Source organism: Protopterus annectens, chromosome 1.part0, assembly GCF_019279795.1.
Source record: "Protopterus annectens isolate FY-2018-M chromosome 1.part0, PAN1.0, whole genome shotgun sequence".
Classification (NCBI taxonomy): domain Eukaryota; kingdom Metazoa; phylum Chordata; order Ceratodontiformes; family Protopteridae; genus Protopterus; species Protopterus annectens.
The window spans coordinates 1,537,743,456-1,537,752,624 of NC_056725.1; positions in this window are offsets into that span (position 1 = coordinate 1,537,743,456).

Consider the following 9,169-nt stretch of genomic DNA (forward strand, 5'->3'; position numbering starts at 1 on the left):
AGCTCAGCCTCCGGTTTGGATAAATGGTTGCATCTCTCACATATATTTGTATTTATTGGGGGGAGTTGAGGGTTGTCTGTGTACTTGGGGCAGGTGTAACATTGCCTCAGGATTCACAGATTCTACTTGTTGTAGCTGGCCTTAGTGGATTGTATGTGTGGACATATTTTATTGCCATACTACTGATCAGTGATTACTTCCCTTTTTTGTTTGCTCTATCATGTAGTAGCTTCTTCATTCTCTTGCATGGTTTGGTAATGGTTGGAGTCCAGCATGCCAGATGCCTGCATGTATGGCATTGTGTCTTGTTGTTATTTGTGATTGCATAATCCAAGCATTCCTGGCTGTGTTCATGGAATACCTGTATAACAGGTTCTCCGGTGTGTCCCATATTTTGCACCTGCACGGGGCCTTTAATGGATTCCACATCAGTTCGGAGGAGTGCAACTTATGCTTTACACATGTTTTTCACTGTGGTTTTCTGGCCAGGGACTGTGGTCAGGATGTGTATATCCGGTGTGATTACTCTATGGTCTGGTCTTACCAGTGAGGGATACACTTCTCATCTTGCCATCCAGTACGCATGTTGCTGATTATCACATCCAGTATGCTTACCCCTCTTGTGGGAGTGGTACGTTGTTCCTGGGCATTTTGGTTTATGGATTCTAGGAACTTTTCTCCTACAGTGTTGGTGCTAGTATAATGCTCCCAGTGTATGTCTGGGTATTTTCAGTCTACCAATATAATGTGGTTTGGGGGGCTTGATATATTCATGTATTCCAACATAGGCCAGGTGCAGTTCCTGGTGTTAGGACGGTAGTCTACAGCAGGCTATATACTGGGAGGCGGTTTTAGCCAATGGAACTTGACCATGGCTAGTCCATGCTGCTTCTTGTTGTGGTACCAGCATGGGGGTGTGGTTATCCTTGATAATTATTGCTAGTCACTCTCCTTTTGTAGATTGTTCCATGTTTTGAGGCTGTACAGCACAGTATGAGGTGTAACCTGGTAGTGTTAGGGTGCTGATGTGAGCCTTGACCCAGTTTCCTATTACAGGACAGATATCAACATTCTCCATACTGTGTGCGTTTACACTGCACGCATCTTACTGTTTAGACTTCTGGCATTGGGTAGCATTACATCTAGGTTCCTATCCCTTGTGGTACCTATGAAGGTGGGTTTGTGTTTTGAGACTTACCTATTCAGGGCACACTGTGGGTACTGACAGCCTTTGCCAGTATCAATGAGGCCTGGACTGATAGGTGCACACCACCACTAGCAGGTGGTGCATCATGTCATGCTCAGCATGTCTTCCCAGGCTGAAACACATTGGCTCCCCTTTGACTAACTGCATTACTTCAGCCAATTATTGCAATTGATCATCCCATCGTCATATTGTGGCTTCATGCTTGGTGAGGGTGGATGTTAGTCAGGGTCCTCAAGTGTGCATATAGTACATGGTGTTACATTAGTTAACACATGGCATTCATGCCTCAGGTGGTGCTGCAGGGCTGCCTCTGTTGGATGCACATATTACACTCCCTGTACATGTTTGTGAGCAGATCATGTCATTTTAGGCATCCCTGTTATTATTTGAGTAAGTCAGAGAGGGGTATCATTCCCAGGGTTCCTACTGAGCCAGTGTATGTGCTATGCATTGCCTCTTTGTCAAGGCCAGGGCAGGGCACGCCTCCTTCTGCCTACTGGGGCAGGCTAAGGTTGTTCCTCCTCTAAGTCACACTCTGCCTGTGTTGGCCTTGGCAATGGTGGGGGGCTGTTTGGCCCGGCCCTATGCTGGGCCTGCTGCAGCTGTTTTCGCAAGATCATATTATGTAGCATAGCACATACCATGACAATTTGGGTGCATGTAGTTGGTGAGTACTGCAAGGCTCCACCAGATGTGTCCAGACACCGGAACCATGACTTGAGCAGCCCAAACACATGCTCTATTACATTACGTGTTTGTGCGTGTGCCTCATTATGCCGTTCCTGTTCAGGTGTGTGTGCATTTCTGATGGGTGTCATCAGCCACGGCTCCAGTGCATAACCTGCATCCCCCACTAGATATCCATGTGGGATGTCCCCATTGGCAAATATCTGGTACAGCTGCATCAAATGCCAGATATGGGAATCATGGTAGCTCCCAGGCAGCCAGCACACACATTCATTATTATGCTCTGGGCATCACACACGACCTGGCAGTTGATGGAGGGGAAGCCCTTGCGGTTAATGTAGGCCCTACCCCCTCACCGGCTGGCGCTTTGATGCATATGTGCATGCAGTCTATTGCACCCACTACCTCAGGTTATTCCACTATTTGCTGGAAGAGACGCATATTGCTGGCCAATACCTCACGGGCATTGGGGAAATATACATCATCACCGACATGTGCTGACATGGCATCCAGGAACTGGTGCAGTACCCTGGAGGCTGATGCCTGTGATATCCCCATCATATCACCAGTTGGCCTCTGGAAGGTACCTGTTGCTAGTATTCTTAGGCCAACACATACCTTGGTTTCCACTGGGATGGGTTCCCCTCTGTTGGTTATGTGTGTGAGGCGTGGCCTGCACAGCTTGACAATTTGCTGCAGGAGGTCTCTGTCCACTCTTTAGTGCTCTACTATCTCCAGCTCATGTAACCCGTGGTAGGTGACCCTGTGCCTGTACACTCTTCACCGTCTCCTCACTGTGGGTTGTCTGGCACCATCTGCATTGTCACCACCCTCAGCAAGTCGCTTATGTCTCATTATGACAGCTATGGCAGCCCCTAGCATTTCTGCTCTGAGTTCAGCTTTTTCAGTTTTCACTTCTAATAGCTTACTCCTGTCTTGCAGTATCTCTTGAGAGATACATCCTGCACTGCTGTTTGCAGAGTTTTAAGTGCTTGGCTGAGCTACTATTCTGCCTGTGTAATTGCCTACTGCTAATTGTTTTCACCTGCTAGCTCCAGCAGTATTCCCTGCTAGCTTCCTACTAATTCTGTTGCTTCCTTTTTCCTTTATGTTTCCTCAGGGGGGAGCAGCGTGCATACCAGCAGAAACACACTCACAGTGGCTTACACGCATGCACACATGCTTACACGGTTCGGAATCTGCTTATTCGGGTTAAAACACGCGCACACCAGTGCAAACAGTGTTACAACTCTGCCAACAGGCTCCCACATGCTCAGTCTGCCCTACACGCGTGCACACTAGTGCAAACAGTCTTACAAATCTACCAACACGCTCCCACATGCTCAGTCTGCCTTACACGCATGCACACTGCCCTACTCGCTCCTCATGGCACGCACACATGCGCATGCATGCCCAGCAAGAAATTTTGGTGTAAGTAACAGTGTACACCTTCCATTTCTTGACTTTCCCATGCTTATCTTGTGGCACTCCTCTTTCCATGATCTGTGTCTGTCATCTGTCATGTAACACTGACCTCCATTGAACTGCATTGCTTTCTACCATTCCCCCCTGTGATGTCACCTATCTCCTTCTCTATTCCTCCCCCTTATGTATCTGTTACACTACTCAGCATGTGCTCATTTGCTATGTGACTAACCCTCATTTACATCAGATTGCCTACTAATGCTTAGTTACATGTCTTAGACTCAGCTTCCCCCCTTAGCAACCACTAAACGGTGGCCATGTGTTTTTGGTCTGCTGGTCCCTGCATTGTCATTCCATGTATTGCATAAAACCCACATTTATGGGTTTATAACCTTAATTTGTATGTTTTATACAGCGCAGCCCGTTTGCGCGGGGCTGCGCTACATTTAAACATCGGCGATCGCGGGAAAAAAATTATATTTTTTTAATATTTGCATTGGGGTACCTTGCCAATGGCCACATATTTGGCCATTGGCATATGCACCCTTTATTTGGAGCTGACATGGCTCCATTGTGATTTTTGCAGAAACGTACTCAGTTGTCAACTGAGTAAATTTCTGCAGCTAAAACGGCTCTTACACGGGCTGCTTTCTGTTTCGTGGATCGCTACTCTACCTCATTTGCAAGCCTTTTGGCTGAAAGTGAGGTATTTAGCATATCCACGCCCAGTCCGTGTAAGAGACATTTTAGCTGGTCTCTTACACGGAGTTTCTGGCTGTTCCTGGATCGCGAGGCTTGCATGGAGTGTTACACGTCTCTTACACTCCGTGCAAGCCTTCGTGAATCCTGCCCATAATAATAGATGGAAGTCAGGCCTCTGATAGCAGATACATGTAGAAAGACACCTGCTAATGCATTAATGGCAAAATACATGTGCAACTGGGACTCTAGTGCAGAAATGCATCCATATAAAGCCTTGCACATACTGATGGATGTAGAACATGATTGTCACAGCCCTTAGGTATGAACATATATCTTGCAAATACACCTGCTGCAGCATTGGCTTAGTAGCTCAGTGTATTAAATGCCTTATAAGCAGTGCATTTTTGCCACATACAGTCTGAGTTCAAATCCAGTGGTGTATAACATTGAATTTTCGGTATTGTAATGCCAGCAATTAATGACAGAGTCATTCACTCTTTATCCACACAATGCATTTCAAATGAATTGACTGCTTTTAACTGAGGGAGGTCACAGGTCTGCAGGTAGGAATATACTTCATGTATCCCTATAGCAAATGTATATGTGCATAAATTGTCACGTCATGCAGTAATATGCTTTCACAGAGAATGTCAACTCAGGTACTGTGAGTGAGGGCAAATAATATCAGAGAGCACCACACAATCTTTCAGAGTCACAGTGCATATTACCACAGCTGAACAACGATCATACACATTTGAAGTCCTGTTTGTAACAAGGACTGCCCTCATACACACTGCAAATTACTACCAGACTGTAATATATGGCCTGGCAGATGACCAAATGGTGGATCTATTCACACACACACACACACACACACACACACACACATATATCTATATATATATATATATATATATATATATATATATATATATATATATATATATATATATATATATATATATATATATATATATACATACATATATAATCTTGCTCAAGGACACACCACATATGTTGCCTAGTACTCTGTTACTCATACTGTTGCCTAACATACTTACTTTAAACACATGCCTTCATTAGAGTTTAGAGGGTACTCTGACTCTGGGCCTGGCTCTACAACAAGGCTGACACAGCTCACATAGTTACTCTTACAGCTTGTTGTCCTCCACAGTCTTCATGCTCTAGCCTATGTCTATTACCTGCAGCAGTAGCTGCAGCCTGTAACACACTCATCTGTATGTAAAGGTGTCTGCTGCAGACCTACCTTCTATGATGACGTAGTCTCCTCACCCCACTAATGTCCAGCACAACATATCAGGAAGGGGACCTAATCTACATGATAACCTTATATATTGTACAGTGGTTGCATGCCATTGACTGATGATAGTGCATATCAGCTGTGATGGCTGCAATTAGCATTTCAGAATCACAGATTGGATTAGAGGCAATCACTTGCTGCTGGGAGGCATGTTTAAAAGGTAAGCAGCTGGCTATGGGAAACATTTCTGTATGAGACCTTTCTCACAGAGAGCACACCATTTTGACAACTACACTATCACCACATATCACCAGATGAGTACTACACTCCATCAGGTATGTAAATATTTTTGTGCACAACAGGTTGCCATTACAGCATTAAGCCTGTCTTAGACATGTGATAATGACATGTCAGTGACCTCCTGCTGTCTTACACCTACACAAGATGTACAAAACATCAAGGGTGCATTATCTATTGTCATTGTGGCACACTGGTCTCTTTGGACTGTCCCTTTATAGTGGTTGTAATAGCACACTGCTATTCATGTGGCATTGTTCATATGACATATTATAGAGGAGGTTGCCCATAGGGGACATCCTACAGTAGATCTGATTGTTGGGTATGTGATAATACAGCACTAGCCTAACATTGCACACTCGGGAATACCTGACTATTGCTACTATCTCAGTTGTATCCACACGCTTTGTTTATTTGCACACTGTGGAGTATGATATGTGTGAGCAAGCAGTGGTTAGTGTCAGCCATTTTGTCCTTGCTGTATCTGTACATAGTGTATGTCCACATTTGCGATCCTGTAATGTATTTCCCTTTTGTTGTCTTTCAGGAATTATGTACCATAGATACCATGCACCCTTTACGGATGCAAAGAATGAAATTATACTGCAAGCACTAAGGCAACATCATCATATCCTACTATCCTCGGGGACACAAAGCAGGGAACAGCAGGCTGCTTGTTGCCAGACATTGTGCATGATGTGAATGGCATGGGCCACTAGGGTACGACATATGAGCAGGTTCGACACTGGCCAACCAACATAATAAATGCTGCATGACGAAGGGCAGCAGATGTACCCAGGGATCATGCTGTCAGCTGTGCAGGGCCTACAGTGGAACAACCACTCTTGGCCCCTAAGGAATTCCTGGCATACCTAAGCACACACAACAGCTCCCCAGCATCCCTCACACCATACATTGTGGAGGTGAGTGCCACAATTTCCACAGCTGAGGAGTGTGCAGGTAAGATTACTATGATCATTACTGTAATACTGTAGCAGTCAGTGTGTCAGGCTGTAGATACTTTTATGTGGGTGCCAGGTCTTTGTTCTTTGGGGGGGATTAACTTCAGTTATACACTCATAATCAGATTGTGATCAATACAACAAGTAGCACAGAGGCTACTGTAAATGTGAGATATGTGGATGTATTGCCTTGTGCTTCAACATGCAGTGGTACTGACATTACCCCACCCTCAACTTTTCACAGATCCATCAGGTATTGCCCAAGCCATGGTCCTGCTCCTAGTAAGTATGACACTTGTTTTTTAAGGAACAATTACATTCTAGTATAGTGAATGGCCAGAATAATGCCCTATGTAAACATGACTATGTGTGTAAACAACATAGGATGTTTTTAAATTCCAGTCTGGAACAGGTACCTAAGGTTTTGTAAAGAATAGTCACAGGAATCAATCCCATCTGGTGAGAGTCCGTGTGGCCATGTACACTCATGCTCCCATAATGGCAGTACATCCAGTGCTACAGAGGGAAGTGTGTTGTCCACACCATGATGTGGCAGGCCAAGGGCTCATGGTCCTGGGCGGTCCTCTGGGGGACACTATCCCAGCAGATAGTAGTCACTGTCAGGTACTAGCACCGCTTCTGACCGTGGGCATGCAGATGCCAGTGCAACTCTTGGCAGAGCCATTTCCCATGTTCAGGGCCAGAGACAGTGAACTGTCAATGCTACCATGCATGGTTCAAAGTTGTCCAACATACACATGTGCAGGGCTAGCACTGAGCTTGACTGTGTACATGCACACACTCACACACCACTGTAAAATGCAGGTCACCTGCAGACACACACACCTCTCCATGGCCCATTTTACATTCAATAAACAGATACATATTGGCAATTACAGTTAAGAGCAGATAAGGCACCTGGTTTAAATGGGGCAAGAAATCTAAAATGCCTTTTAAAATACAACAGGTTGAAGGTAAGTACATTAGGCAGTGAAATGTGCATTTCCATATATTTGTTAAGAGAGTTGTACTGTTTTTTTTATGTCTTGTTTTTTCAAGTATAGGGTCATACTGATTTACTGGTCATGTTTTACCTGATTTACTTCAAGTGTTTGTTATAAGGGTCCTGATCCAAGGAAGTATTTTGTGTATGAAAGCAAAGAAAACAGGTGTTTGACCACTAACCCACTTGTGGGTCTTCATTATTATGAATCTTGGAGGATTTTCATATACAATAGTGCAGGTATTAATGTACTGCTTTTTTATTTGTTATTCCAGGTGACCGTGGGGGTTTGTGTCTGTCCCCTAAAAAACCTGATGCCAGTGTCTCTTCAGACTCTGATGATGATGGTGGCCACAGTGAGGCACAGGTGTGGTGTTGGGGCTGAATCTGTCCCAGAGGTAGACATTCCTCTTCTGCCCCTATTGACAACACACACAGTCTGTATACCCACACATAGCCAATCCTCGGAGGTCACAGATATTGGACAGTCAGAGGGTGGGGACATTGAACAGAAATGTTGTGGCAACTATGGCTCCAGTGAGTGTAGACACTGGCCAAAGTCAGAGAGCTGGTAAGGTCGCACACAGGCAGATTGACAGGGGTGCTTGCAGGAGGCCTGCTATCTGTCCACCATCTGTTGCAGGTGTCACATCACAGGTCACTCCTTGCATGTTTTAGGCCATCATGGGGGCACAAGGATGTTCTGAATGGAACACCAGATGTGTGCTTAGGGTTATGGATGCAGCACAGTATGACATCTGTGACTGCCTCCACCGAATTGGAGACATCCTGGATTGGTTCACTAATGCAGTGGACATGCGGTGGGATGAGGCAGTGTCTGTCTTGGACCACACATTGTTTGTGCTGGAACATCTGGTTGGAGTTGAGTGTCAGACCCATGGACATAGGTCAGCAATCTCATCTGGTGAGAGTCTATGTGGCCATGTACACTCATGCTCCCATAATGGCAGTACATCCAGTGCTAGAGAGGGGAGTGTGTTGTCCACACCATGATGTGGCAGGCCATGGGCTCATGGTCCTGGGTGGTCCTCTGGGAGACACTATCCCAGCAGATAGTAGTCACTGTCAGGTACTAGCACCGCTTCTGACCGTGGGCATGCAGATGCCAGTGCAACTCTTGGCAGAGCCATTTCCCATGTTCAGGGCCAGAGACAGTGAACTGTCAACTCTACCATGAATGGTTCAAAGTTGTCCAACATACACATGTGCAGGGCTAGCACTGAGCTTGACTGTGTACATGCACACACTCACACACCACTGTAAAATGCAGGTCACCTGCAGACACACACAGCACCTCTCCATGTTCCCTCTTACATGCTCCCTCCTGACTCATCCACATGCTATCTACTGTTTAGGCCAGCCTAGGCCTCCTGCACCCTCACACAACACCCTCTGCAAGTGATGATACCTGTGCCACATCCCTGTCATCCTCACCATCGATGCAGGGAAATAAAGCTATGTGTCTAATGCACAGGGTGACTATATTAGTTAACATGTACTTGTGTAATGCAGTGTTGGTTCACCATGCCACTTGCAGTGGTTACCGACAGATACTGTATGCTGGCATTTGTCATGATTACACCACATGCAATTGTGTACCTTAT